This window comes from Rhinolophus sinicus, chromosome 1 (genome assembly GCF_057876585.1).
Source record: "Rhinolophus sinicus isolate RSI-liver-muscle chromosome 1, RSI-T2T, whole genome shotgun sequence".
Taxonomy (NCBI): domain Eukaryota; kingdom Metazoa; phylum Chordata; class Mammalia; order Chiroptera; family Rhinolophidae; genus Rhinolophus; species Rhinolophus sinicus.
This window is the reverse complement of record NC_142501.1, coordinates 56,646,820-56,660,024: the sequence shown is the minus strand read 5'-3', so window position 1 is coordinate 56,660,024 and position 13,205 is coordinate 56,646,820. Positions and strand designations below refer to the sequence as shown.

Here is a 13,205-nt window from a genome sequence, read left to right as displayed (position 1 = left end):
AAACTGTACATTTTCATTCTTCACATAACATGACTTTTTATTGCTTTGAGAATTTACTGTAATCTGGCTGGATCATTTATTGGCAAATCCTCAATTTCAGTATATTTGAGTCTCATTTCAGAAATATGAGTTCCTGAGTAATGGGTAGTAATTGCAAAGCCAGTGTTCTGGTATACAAGTGAGGGAGGAATCCTAGAGAATCTTTCATTTGTTAAGAATATGATTTTCAATTCCTTGGTTTTTGGTATAAAACCCACTCATCTTCCATGTTGTCTCCATATCTAGAAATCCTTTGGTTTCCTACTTCCTGGGAAATAAAACTCAAGTCTCCTGTGGTATTGGAGAAGCAATCACCCAGCATCGTGAAGTCATGTGGGAGGAGTAAAGGATATCAGAATATGCTACCCCAAAATATGCCTCCTTGACATAACTATTTTGAGTTGAAGGCAATAAAGAAACAGCAAACCCAGAAAAAGCTCCCCCTTTACTGCCTAAATGCAGGACATAATTCTTCTTTTACTGGAGAGAGACTCTTATCAGCCCAAGGACGGCACCAGAGGAATCTGCAAACAAACCTTACTCCATTAGGCTCCTCCTATGTATATTTACATTCCCACAGTTTGCAACCCTTGGAAGCCTAAAATTACTTTCCTTTGTTCTGTCATTTCTCTACAAATTTACTGGGTTTTGTTGAAAATGCTATGTAAACTAATAAGTTACAATTTGGAGTTACTTTTGGTTTAGATTTCTCCTACCTGATGTGCACTGCACACATTAATAAACTTATCTTGTTAATCTTTTTGTTTAATAGTCCCAGCTGAAAACCTAAGATGGGTGAAGGTAGTTCTGCCTTACCTATAGAAAGATCAAGGCTGAAACTGCATATATATAAGCATGGTTCTCCAAAGTCATTAGTTCATTAATCATAAAATAAATGTGGCATAAATAATCTGTAAATTGAAGTCCTTTCAAAAAATTGAAGTCCTGAGATAAACAGTTCAGGTAATATAGGGAAGGGGCATGAGGACTATTTTTACAGAAGAAGAAACTAGGAGGTTGGATTCCAAGCCTGCTGCCTACGTGCTCCAAAACACAGAACTCAGGTAGACATTAATCAATCACACGCATAAACCATCCAAAGGCTATTAGGCAAAGAGATTGCATTATGGCCATCCCTGGAGTTAAGCCTACTGCAAACAAGCCACAGGTTGTGCCTTACAAATTTAAAGATAAACCTGCCCTTATTCTTCTTGCATTTTACAGAAGCTAAAGATAAACTTACCACTGATCCTTTTTCCTCATTTTCCCATACCAAGAAATTTTTCATAGAAGCAAGAAAACACATATAAAACCTTGCCTGGCAGAGGGAGGGGGGTCTCTCTTCCACTAGTGATTAGAGACTGCCATTCTGTCTGTGGGGTGGCCTTTCCTTTCTTTTCTTACCCTCTTCTAAATAAACTTACTTTCGCTTTAAACTCTGTATCGGCTCATGTTTGAATTCTTTCCTCTGTGAAGCCAAGAACTTTCTTAGCCCAGGGTTTGAGCCCCAACTCCTAGGACTTGCTCCGCTGGCATCACAGGGATTGTGTATAGTTTTACATTCATCTGGGACTCTTGCTCTTTTTAACTTCTTACTCTACACCTTTCAACAGGAGGACTACCACTTTGCAGTTAATGCAATTATCACCCTCTTATTTTCCAGCTCCTTCTTACAATAAGGTGAAGTTCAATTCTTCCTATGTTGAATCTAGGCTGGCCTTATGAAACACGTTGACTTATATAATGTAGTGGCATTAATGTTGTAGGAATCTTTAACCTTTCAGAAACTTTGCAAATTTCTCTCTTGCAATACTTATGAACTCTGTGTCCATCATCGTGTAAACTGGGTTAATATTCTAGATAATGAGTCGTGTGGCCTAGGGCGTCCAAAGACAGTCAAACAACTGTTAGCAAACAAGCAGATGAGCAAGTGAGGCCATTAAACACTATTTGACTACAGAACCATTCAATGATTAGCTTTTAAATGTTTTTTGTTTTAAGCCACTAAGTTTCAAAATACAACTAATGATTCTAAATGACTGCTAAAGTGCCAGTCAAAGAGAGAAAAGAAAAATTTAAACAAAAAACTCTATGATCATTATGAATTAGGAAGGAAAAAAAAGATGTACAAATTTCCTTTAAGGATGCTTTCCAATTTTCATGACACTTCTGCTTATATCCTTTCAGTGAGATCATCACCATACGACCTCACCAGAAAACCAATGAATGTTTTTCAGCCTATCAATAGACTAACAATGAAAAACCAAATATATTAATGGATAAGGAAAAATTCAACCTCCATTTCTGGTATAAACTATGAGAAAACTATAAATATAAAGGAAGTTCCACAGCCTGACCAAAAACATTTACGATAAAAAAATTAACATGACCTAACAATGAAAGAAAGAATAATTTCCTGCTAACACCAGGAAAAAGGCAAGGATGTCTGGCTCACTATTCACCATTGAACTGGGGTTTAAGAAAGTGCAATAAGGTAAGAAAAGATATTAAATGTACCACAATGAAAAGGAAGAAGTAGTAAAACTGTATTTATAAGCAGTTAACTGTGCATTATTTGATATTAGATTGGTGCAAAAGTAATTGCGGTTTTTGCAATTACGTTTAACCTTTTAAACTGCAGTTACTTTTGCAGCAACCTAATAGAATCTGCCTAAATCTCCCAGAATTAATAAATATTAAACCAACCTTACTTTCTTGAGATAAACTTCACTGGTCAGGATGCATACCTTTATGATATAATATGGATTTGATTTTCTAAAATTTTATTAAGAATTTTTGTATCTACATTCATGAAAGCTATCAGAGTAATATTGGCCTCATAATGAGTTGGGATATATTACTTCTACTTCAGTTTTCTGAAGGAATTTGAATAGAACTGTGATCTACTAAAAACATGCCATTTTTGATAGCATAAAAATATTAAATATTTAATAATAACTATGACAATGTATAAGCCCAGTACACTAAAAAACTAGAAAAAAATTGCTGAGAGAAGTTACAGGAGACTTAAATAAATGGAGATATACCATATTCATTATTTGGAAGACTCAATATTAATAAGAGATCAGTTATACCCAAATTGATCTATAGCTCCAACTCAATTTGAATCAAAATCCCAAAAAGGTTTTTTTGCAGAAATTAACAAGGGTTTGTAAAATTTTACATAAAAATACAAAGGAGCTAAAAAAAAAATTGAAAATAACTTTGAAAAAGAACAAAGTTGGTGGCCTCATTAATTCTAATATAGTATCCTAATTTTAAGACTTATTATAAGGCTTCCATAATCAAAATACTGGGAATTTATACCAAGACATCCAAATGGGTTAAATAAAGAGAATCCAGAAATAAAACCAAACCTATATGGTCAATTGATTTTCGGCAATTACATAAAAGCTATTCAGTGGGGAAAAAAATAATCTTTTTAACAAAGACAGAATAATTGGATATCCATATGCAAAAAATCAAATTTATCATATCTCTACCACATACAAATATTAACTCAATACATATCATAGAAATAAATACAAAACCTAAAATTACAAAATTCCTTGGAAACATAGGAGAAAATACTTATCACTTTGAATTAGGCAAGAATTTCTTAGATAAAACACCAGAGAACAATCAATAAAAGAAAAATGATAAGTTGAACTCTATTAAACTTAAGAAATTTCTAATTTTGAAGACTAAAATCATCAAAAAGCAAACAATACCTTTATATAAAATACTTACAAATCACATATTAAGAACACCATCCAGAATTTTTAAATCTCAATAAATAGAAAATGAACAATACAATGAAATTTGATCAAAAAATTTTTTGAACATACACTTTACCAAAGTAAATATACAAACTTCCAATAAATGCATATGTTCAACATAGTCATTAGGAAATTCAAATTAAAGTAGCATTGCATGGCTTCATTCCTACATGAATGGACTGCTAAATGAAAAAAACAACCAAGAAAAAAAATCTATAAACTGAAAAAAAAAATCTATGGCAAGAAACTGATCAATATAAACAAATAATAGGAAACAAACCAAGTGGAAAGAAAGATAGCTAGAGAACTGAATAAGTACTGAAGAAAAATAAAAGAGGGTTGCAAAAGTTAAAGAAAACCCAAAATGCAAATACAAAGCAGAAACAAAAATATTAATAATATATTAGTTAGGACTGGGGAAAGCATTAAGCACACACAAAATTATACTACATTACAATTTTAATACATTTGGATTTCAAACGTATAGAAAGAAATTAATAGTAGTCCTTATTTTATGCTATATTATCAACTTTGGACCACATATGGACATTAATCATGTGACTCCCATGTCATCTCATCCTCCTACCCTAAGGTAACATTCTAACTCCCTTATTAATCATTCATTTGCTAACATTTAATATAGTTTAATTACATACATAATTATTTTAATTTGCTTGTTTTTATTTTATTAAAAGGTATCACATATAGAATTCTATATAATTTATGTATACATTCTCTCCTCAAGGAGATAAGCTTAACTCCCCACCCCCTAAGTGGGAGCTATACTTAGTGATTTGCTTCCAAATAGTACAGTATGGAAAGGGAGAAAGGGTAACGCTGAAAAGGAAAAACCTGATAAACACATCAGCCAGGTGATTAAGTTTATCATCGGCAGGGATAACTAATGTTGATGGTATGTACCGTTGATATAATGTGTTCAGAATGACAATTCACATCCATTGTCTTCCAAAAATGCATAACCCCAGTCTAACCATGAGAAAAACATCAGAAAAACCCTAATTGACAGGCATTCTACAAAATTACTGACCAGTACTCCTCACAACTATCAAGGTTATCAAAAACAAGAAAAATCTGAAAAACTATCACAGTCCAGAATAGGCTAAAGAGGCAAAAAAGTAAAATGCAATATGGTATTCTGGAAGAGTTCCTGGAAAAAAAGAACATTAAGAAAAATACTAATGAAATCTGAATAAAGTATGGACTTTAGTTTTTTAAAAAAAAAGGATTCCATATGGAATCTTATGGGACTTACTTTTTCTCCTTAATATATTTTTGCTTAGATTTACTCTCATTGTGGGTATATCTGTAATTTACTTTTTGCATAATATTCTATTGTGTAAATACACCATTTTTCATTGATCAACAGTCCTATTGATGAGTATTTTATTTGTTTCTGGAATTTTTATTTTGTTAGCAATGCTGTTATGAAATTCTTATATCTTCTCCACTACACGTGCAAGATCTTCTCTTAGATGTCTATTCAGGAATAGAACTTCTGGGTCATAAGATATATAAATGATCCACTATAGGAGATAATGACAAACTTTTCCTAAATGTACAAGCTCGGAAAATTACGTCTGTGAACTCATCCTAGAAACAGTGCTACATACCTCATTGCTGAATATTTTTCAATTCATTTAAAAAATCTATTAATGCTAAAAATAATAAACTTTAACATTTAAAACTTTTAAATGCCTTTAGTTGAAACTATTCCATGACAAACTTTTGAAAATATTGCTTTTAGTCTAGCCTAAAGTATTATCGATGGCTGGAAGTCAATAAAAAGATGAATTTTCACAGCATTTTTCACTTCCCTATTCATTAGACGACAAATCAGAGGATTCAACATAGGAATGATAAGAGTATAGAACACAACTATTACCTTGCTTTTCTCTGGTGAGGAGATGGCCCCAGTTTGGGCATACATGAAGAACACAGTCCCATAGAATAAACTCACCACGATTCTGCGAGGGATACAAGTCGAGAAGGTCTTACTCCTGCCACTGGTTGAGGGAATCTTTGGAGAGGACAGTGGAGAGGATATAAGCCTAGGAAACCAGAATGACAGTTGTGGCGGTGATGATGATGAGAGCAGAGAGAATGAACAGTACAATCTCAGTTACTAAAGTGTCAATACATGAGATTAGGGCTGGGACATCACAGAAAAAGTGGTCCAATCTGTTTTCTTCACAGAAACACAAACTGAAGGTGAAACCTGTTTGTATCATGGTGTTTGATGCCTCCACAGATGTAGGAGCCAGTCACCAAATGAACACAAGCCTGCTGCAACATATGTATAGAGGAAAAGCGAGTAAATAGCTGAGAAGTGATCATATGCCATCACATCTAGAAGAAAGCCTTCAGTACCAACACACAGAGCAAAGAAAAAGAACTGTGTTACATAGGCATTGTAAGAAATTTTCTTGTCCTTGGACAAGAAAGTCGATCAGAATTTTGAGAGCAATGACTATGGAATAACAGATCTAAATAGGACAAATTTCTGAGAAATACATAAGTGTATGAGTCTGGAATCTATTTCAGTGACAACTAGCATGCTGACATTTCCCACTACAATGACCAAGCAGATAAGCAAGAAGCTTAAGAATAGAGAATCTGTATTTCTGGGATGTTCTGAACCCCAGCAGAAAAACTTAGTCACCTCTGAGAAATATCTATTCAGCTCACCCTTCATAACTTAGACCTATCTGAGAAAATAAGTGAATGATTAGGAAGCTTCTAGAAAGTCTTGTCAACTTTTGGTTCCTAAAGTTCCCAATGAGAAAAAATATATATTAATAGCAATGAGGTTTTCTTGGCAACACATCTAACAGAATAGCTTTACACTTAAAAGTATTCAAATATATATACTAATTTTTTCTAATATATTTAGTGTCATTATAATATGGGATTTGTAGATGAGCAAAGGATGTCTGGGAAAGTGATGTTATCAGTCATTTCATGCCATTTGTTTAGAGCTTTGGAATCAGATGAACTAAGTTCAATCTTTACCTCTGTCAGTCTAAACGAATCTAAGATAACTACCTACACTTTAAATGCTTTGAAGTCCTCTTCTGTCAAATGGGAGGTACTAATAATACCTACTTTATAGGACTGTTGTGAGAATAACATGAAACTGAATGCAAAAAGCAATTATTTACAGTTACTAGAATATCTAAATGCATTATAAATGTTAGTCAAATAAATAAACAAGAAGGCACACATAAAAAAAATTACTTCGCTTAGCATGATAATCTCAAGTTCAATCCATGCTGTCACAAATGGCAGTATTTCATCTTTTCTCATGGCCAAGAGGATGGCAGAAGAGGGAAAAGGGGGTCACATATATGGTGATGGAAAGAGAACTGACTCTGGGTGGCAAACACACAATGCAATATATAGATGATGTATTACAGAAATGTACACTTGAAACCTATATAATTTTACTAACCAATGTCACCCTAATACAGTTAATTAATATTTTTTAAATGGATCTATAAGAGATTGAACGGGAAAAAAAGAAAATTTTTGCTAAGTTAAGAAAACTCTCTGCAGAAAAAGTTTTGACTTTTAAAACCTTACTTGAGAAATTCCAAAAGAAGCTTCATTGAAGAATTTTAATAACTACTGTTCCCTTAAAGGAAGCTTTGAGGAAAGTGTAGGTAATTACAAAAATACTTCATGGTATATTTTAGACTTTTTCAGTCCAGTCAATAAGTGGACCTATTTATTTCTAACTCCCATGTACTTTATTTTCACTTATTAGAATCAAAAGAGAATCTTAGACTGGGTCTTCAATTTGAAAGTTGAGAAATATCTTACTCTTTATATTATGCAGACAGAACTAAAAATTCCTCCTATGTGTTACGGACCGTAAGTTCTAAGTCCTTTGATATAGCCATACTATTCTTAAACCTAAGATATTAAATTTAAAATATATATATACAAATGTGTGGGCTTTTTGAAAAATAAAAAAAAAGCCCTAACGGTCAATTAGGTCAGTATTTTGCCAAACTTCCCCATACCTCAGAATCACCTGAGAGAAGTTTTGTTTTGCTTTGCTTTTAAACTGATTCTTGGATCATATCTCATTCTTAATTAATCTGAATATCAAAAATGATCAGTTAGTGAGATGAGTGTGGGAAGTATTCATTTATAATTTAAGATTCCCAATAACTTTAATAAAGTCAGTCCCTATGTAGAAGTTTGAGGACCAGTGAATTTGGTCTTATTGCTTCCTGGCAGAATAGCAATATTCTCACTCAAAATCAATCAAAGTCATTATTAATTGTAAAGATTTTTCTGAAAGGATTTTTTTCACCCTTTGTTACATTCTTTTACAAATATCACTTCCAGGAATTTCTATCTTTATTCAACACAGGTTAGATTATGCAATAAATCTAACCCATTTCTTATTTCTCTGATGTCAATTGATGCTATATTTAGATCACTAAATTCTGCTTATACAAACTAGGCTCACCCCTAATTCCCGGGCATTCCTTTATTTCAGGGGTGTCAAAACTGCGGCCCACAGGCCAACTGCGGTCCACAATCCATTATTAATTGGCCCGCAGCAAATTCCAAAAATATATTTAGTTTACTTAAATAAACCAGGTGAGGCAATACATACTTCACCTCGAGTGAGTGGCCCAGCTGTTTGTGTATTTTACTGCATATGGTCCTTGGTAAACAACGTTGAAAAAAGTTTGGACACCCCTGGGTTTAGTTTCTTTACATTTCCACATTTTTACATCAGTTTTATCTTGAGTTCTAAAAGAACTTTTTTAAAGAATAGCATACAAGTAGACAGTACATTTTATATGTAGTATGAAGTCTTGGTTTGGAATAAAAGACATTTCTAAGATTTTTATAAAATCCCAATAACTGTAAATAAAAATGTGTGCATTTATATAATGGATAAGTTTTATGATTTATATGAAACTCTAAACATAATTCCTAACTTGAAATGATTAGGAATAAAAATGACAATTGATATACCCACTAAATGAAAAATTGGACAATGAAAACAAAGAGCATATGAGATGTTTTTAACCCTTCAAATTTGCAAAATATCTTTTAATATACATCACTTAGTCAACTAATATCATAATACTTTGTACATAATTAGTATTATACTTATTTTATTGTTTCTTTAATAAATTTGTTGTGTATACTATAAAACATTTTATAAAATACCTTATAATAGCTACTAACTACTTTAAAATTCTGTACCACTCTTACTACACTTATTTACAATTACTTGAGTATTCTTGCATAATATATCTTCATTGTCTCAAACTGTTCTCATTTTTACTTTTTACTTAAATCTATTAATATTTAAATGTTTATATACTTAACTTTACCAACCCTTATAATCTCTCTACAATACAGGGTATCAAACATGTTTAATTTTCTTATTTTCACATACACTTTTCACAATTTCTACTATTTTTTTCATTATATATTGCATATATACTATGAAAACCAAACTACAATTCAAATAGCAACAGTAGTAATAAAATTAGAACTAAAAGAGCCTACCCATGAAAGAAGAAAGTTGTAATCCTTTATAGCAAAACAAATTTTAAAAGAACCTCAATCAGTTTAAGAGAGTAAACTGTCATTGAGATATGAAGACAGCTGTCTCTCCAAAAGTGTAAAAGTGGCAGAGTGGAGTCTACTAGAGATAATCAGTATAGCTTTAATGTCCAAAACAGAGGATTAACAACACTTATTAAGTAAAAAGAACTAGACTCTTGGACTCAAATGTGGAGATGATCAGACTTTAAATTTTCAAAAATAAAGAAAGATACATGACCGACTCTTGCTGTGGTGATTCCTGGAAAGGAAACAAGGAATTGTTCTTGGTCTATGAATAATATATGTGTATACCCAAATCATTCATGACATAGAATCTAAGGGAATCTTGAGGATGAAACAGAAGATGCTGAGAACTAAGAGAAGCGATCCTAAGAATCAAAGTGTCATCCCTAAAAGAATATGGCTTTTGGAGAATGAAGCTATTCTTCAAAAGAAGGAACAGAAATATATAACTTTCTTCCTTGAACATTATAGAGCCTTTGCAGGCAACCAGTAGAACAGTTTTATCCAGAGGAAATTTAGGTTTAATTGCCATCAGTAACTCTTCAATATTCCATGAGAAGCAATAGAAATATGGGTTTTTGATTACCATACCTATGGAAGTTCCTAGTTAAACTGATAATTTAAAAAAAAACTAATTAAAATAAGTGCTTTCTTGCTACTTGGGCAGCTTGGAAAACAGTTTAATTTGGCTTGGAAAATTAAAAAAATATGACCACTGATTCCAACCAAGATGAAGTAACAGGAAATATTACTCTCCTGCCTAAATTAACAACAACAAAAGGGAGCCTCTCTCTCTCTCTCTCTCTCTCTCTCTCTCTCTCGCTCTCGCTCTCGCTCTCGCTCTCGCTCTCTCTCTCTCACACACACACACACACACACACACACACACGACACTGGATAGTAGATAGTAGGCAATGAAGGACAGTGATTTCTGAAAAATAGGGGGGGGAATGTAGTGTTAACCTAAAAACAAAACGCCAAAATGAGAGTCAACAGCATTTATTTGGGAACAAAAAGAATTGCAATTCAGAAAGCACAGATTCTGGCAGAAACCCAAATAGTGTCCTAATTACAGGGTGAGGGCAAGGGGTTTTTAATGAGAAAAGGAAGGGACTAATTACATGAATAGAAGAAAGAAATGTCTATTGCTGCCAACGAGCTGAGTTTTTTTTTTTATTATTAAATTTATTGGGGTGGCAATGATTAGTAAAATTACATAGGTTTCAAGTGTACATTTCTATAATACATCATCTATATGTCACATTGAGTGTTCACCACCCAGAGTCAGATCTCCTTCCACCACCATATATTTGACCCCCTTTACCCTCTTCTACCATCCCTTTTTTCCCCTTACTCTCTGGTAACCACTAAACTGTTGTCTGTGTCTATGAGTTTTTGTTTCTTTATTTGTTTGTCTTGCTCGTTTGTTGCTTTCAGTTTTATATCCCACATATCAGTGAAGTCATAGGGTTCTCGACTTTTTCTGTCTGATATTTCACTTAGCATAATAATCTCAAGATCCATCCATGTTGTTGCAAATGGCAGTATTTCATCGTCTCTTATGGCAGAGTAGTATTCCATTGTGTACATATATATCACATCTACTTTATCCAATCATCTACTCTTTAGCTATACATGGCTGGCTACTGATTCTATCATCAGAAAGACAGTCCATAACCATCAGTCCCTGCTTTTCAGTTAGCTTTGCAAACAGTTGTTTGTAAAACAAGTTGTTTGGCCCAGGCCAAAATTATTTTGCCCAGTTCAAACATTTCAAAGCTCTAAGGAGCAATATATGCAAGTCACTTCTTCTGGAATGACTATTCTGGCTCCACTTATGTCAACTTTTCACAGTGGTAACCTCAATGATTGTCCAGTTTATTTCACTGAGAACAGTTTTAAAATTTGCAATTGCACTTCAAAATTATCCCATGTCTAAAAACTCGAGTTTAGTTCACCAGTGAATTCTACCAAACATTTAAGTAAAAACTTAATAACAATTCTACATAAACTTTTTCAAGGGATTTAATATGAGGGAATACATCCTAATTTATTCTATGAAGCCACTGTAAAGTTAGTGCTAAACCAGACAGAAACAAAACAAGAAATGAAAACTACAGGCCAATATCTGTTGTGAATACAGATGCAAAAGTTCTAAACCAAATTTTAGTAAATTCAATCCAACAAAGGACCAAAAGAATAATATACTATAACGAAGTACAGGTTATCCAAGGAATGCAAAGCTGGTTTAACATTAAAAAATAAATCAATGTAATTTACTTTATTAACAAACCAATAAGAAATATAGATAGATGACAGATAGCTATATAGATAGATGATATAGATATAGATATAGATGATATAGATAGAGATATAGACGTAGATGTAGACGTACATGTAAATGTAGATGTAGATATATATTCATCTTAACAGATGCAAAAAAAGCATTTGAGAAAACCAAACTTTCATTCCTGATAACTCCTCATCAATTTCCTCAGCCTGATAAAAGGCTTCTATGGAAAACCTATAAGTAATATTATCCTTAAGGATGAAAGACTGAATGACTTCTTCTGAAGATACGAATAAGACAAAGAGTCAGAATTTTAAAAATGTAATTGATATTAGTTTAGCAGAAGCCTGACGAAGATTCAGCATTATGAACAATTTTATTGAAAGAAAATTTCACTTTTTCAAACACTACATCATCTAATAGACTTTCAATTTAATGGGACAACTATTATAATGATTTGGTCTAGTCTAGTCCCTTCTCATCAAATTGTGGCTCAGAGAGCATTAGTGACAGCATGTTAAACCAAAGGTTTACCCCAACAATTTATAAAAATAATCAGTTAATTATTTAGAAACCTTTAGAATGATTTGTGTTAAAATTTTCATCACTAGTTAAGCAGTTTAAGAACATAAAAAGCACTGTTTTGTATTATTGATTTATTTAGTGATATATAAGCATTTTCATATAATTATTATTGAACAAGCTGTTATATATTTTGATTATCACCTCTTTCAGAAACCACTAAAACAACTGAATCATAAGCCAAAACTCGTACCATAAAAAAATCTCGGGGGACTTCCGGAAAAATGGCAGCGTGAGGTGAGCCTCTGTAAAGCTCCCCCGGAATTTACAAAGAATCGAACAACAAAAACTCCACAAAGGACTCCCTGCACAGCAGACAGGCAACATGAAGAGGCCCACTACCGACTGAAATCACCTACAGGTGGGAGATTCGTGCGAGTGGAGGGAGGAGGAAAGGGAGAAGCGCGCGGAGACGGAGCCGCGCGGACGCAGGACGCAGACCCAGCTCAGTGCTCCGAGCTCGCTGCTTCCCGGAACTACCGCAGCTGCGGGAGAGGGAAGAACTCGGACTGCTAGGGCTCCGCCAGGGCTCCACAGGGCTGAGGGGACAGCATATACCACGGCTGAACCCAACGCTCACGGCAGAGACCTCGGAGAAAAGACTGAGGGAAAAAGGCTGAAAACGGTGGTTTAAGCCCGCACTGCCGAGCAGAGAACGGAGCCTTAGGCACTGAGACTAGCCGCCCCCTCCCTACCCTCCCAGAGCTCGCCCTGCCCCCACCTGCCCGGTGCTAGAAGAAGCGAAACAGTAGCAGTGTCAGATCAAAACAACAGAAAATTTGCTGTTTTGAGATCTGTGGACCGCAAACACAAATTCACAGCCCAACTAGTTCCAGCAAAGGGGAGAGACCTGAGGAAGCAGGACCGGCTGTGGTGGTGGTCACCGCCATTGC

The 13,205-nt window shown here is 34.0% G+C and overlaps 1 pseudogene; it reads right to left on the bottom strand.

Annotated features, from left to right (window-relative positions):
- Positions 1–5,589: 5,589 nt before the first annotated feature.
- LOC109443660 (olfactory receptor 9S13-like) lies at positions 5,590–6,531 on the bottom strand (annotated as a pseudogene).
- Positions 6,532–13,205: the final 6,674 nt, after the last annotated feature.